Raw genomic sequence first — 2141 nt, forward strand, 5'->3', positions numbered from 1 at the left:
CTCACAGGGGCTTGTAGAGAACGCTCTGCCCACAATGGAGTTCCTGCCTAAGCTTCCGGGCTGGGGCTAAAGGACAAATGGTACGGGCATGTGCCACAGCAGTAATAAGTGAACCCTACCCATTAGGCCAAGGAAGATGCTCACCTAAAAAACTGACTTGTGTGTGTAGGTGTGCACCCTCAAATGTGTGTGTAAGTGCCACCTTTCACAGTTAGTTGAAAAAGGTCCAGAGAGGGAGAGGAGACACATCTGGAGATTCCAAGAGCAAGCTGATGAATCAAGTGTGGTAGCCCAGGCCTGTAGACCTAGCTCTTGGAAGGTATAGCCAGTAGAGGGTTGCTAGTGGGATGGCCCGGTCCGGATAGATGCTCACAATTAGGGCTGATCACCTGAGTTCCATAGTGCACCCACTTGGTGGAAGGAGAGAACAGACTCCCTTACATTGCCCTCTAACCTCTACATGTATGCTGCACATGTGTGTACACACACAATAAATTAATTACAACCCCTCCCCCCCACAAACACAAAGAAATGTACAAAAGGGAGGGTCGGGATTTACTTTTGAAGAAATATCCATTTGACCTTGGAACCATAGATCTAAGCCAAAGCATGTGTTTGTGTTGTTCATACACATCTGTGTTGGAATAGCTGTTCCTACAGCCTTGCACATGCTTGGCGGGTTCTCAGGGCCCTGTGGTCACTATGTCAGGCTGGGGCCGCACCTGGAATGAGGAAGTGCGGAGACGAACCTGCCTTCCTTTAGGGATTTAGTCCTACAAAGGATCCGAGTAAAGATGTCTAAAGAACTAGAAAACCACCAGGTGATGGCAATTAGGCCAACGGACAAGAGGAATTCGGAGAAAGCTGGAAAAGGAACGTAAGGTCCACAAGAAAAAAAGATTCATAATGAACTGGGCCTCAGGAGAGACAAAGAGAATATGGGTGCAAGGTAGGGATGGCTGAAGGAGAGAGGGGGGCCAAAGAGGTGAAAGGAAGGAGGGATACATTGAAGTACAGAGCCACACTCAGGGGCGCAGGGTGCTCACATTCAGGCTACCTGTGGCTCTCCGTGTACACACCATCACTATAAGATGCTCAACTTGGTACCAGTTACATCTCAGAACACCTATCACACTCTGTGTCGTGAGCTGAAAATGCAGGAGCCGAAGAAATGGCTCAGTAGTCAAACACCCACAGCCTTGCAACTCTCACCTCCCTCCCCACTGCCTGTTTCTGTCTGTCTGTCTGTCTGTCTGTCTGTCTGTCTGTCTCTGTCTCTCTCTCTCTCTCTCTCTCTCTGTGGTGATATGGGGTATGGAGAGCTAAGATTGTTTTTTTTAATTTTTATTTTCCTTGTATGAGTACTTGCCTGCATTCATGTGTGTAGATCACTGGTGTGCCTGGGGCCCTGAATTGGATTCCACTGAATTCCCCGGAAGTGGAGGGACAGACAGTTTTGGGCCATCATGCACACAGGTGCTGGGAATTAAAGCTGGGACCTCTGGAAGAACAGCCAGTACTCTTAACCTCTGAGCATCTCTCCAGCCCCCAGATAAATATTTAAAAAGAAAATGTGTTTATTTTATCTAGCCTTCTGAACATTCTTGCTCACAATAACAGGGAATGCTGCAGGGCTGGCCATTTTCTTCTTGTGATGGAGTGGCTGCCTGGGGCTGTGGCTTCCTGCAGCTGCCCGCATTGTATCACTGCCAACAGCACACACCAAATTTGCACCACGTACCACTAAGCCAGGAAAAGATCCAAATTCAATATTGGAAGTATAGCTTCCACTCAGTGCATCCCGCATTCTTACACTGACTGAGACCACGGTAAGCCAGAGACCATCTGCAGTCTGGGTTGCTTGCTGCAACTGGGAGATAGGAAAGAATCCCATAAGATTTCGATGTTACAGATTGAGAAAAACAAATCAAATGCTCTGAGTCTGGAAGAGGTTAAGAGATTCTCAGAATTCTGCGGCCCTTAGGAAGTCCTTTGCTGCTTGGTTACTGTGATGATTAATCTTGTCAGCTTGATGGGATTAGAATCACCATGGCAACAAACCTCTGAGGATGCCCGTGAGAGTTTCTAGACTCTTTTCATTGAAGTAGGAAGACCTGCTCTGAAATTGGGTGGCACCATTC

Source organism: Micromys minutus (genome assembly GCF_963924665.1).
Source record: "Micromys minutus genome assembly, chromosome: 2".
Lineage (NCBI taxonomy): Eukaryota > Metazoa > Chordata > Mammalia > Rodentia > Muridae > Micromys > Micromys minutus.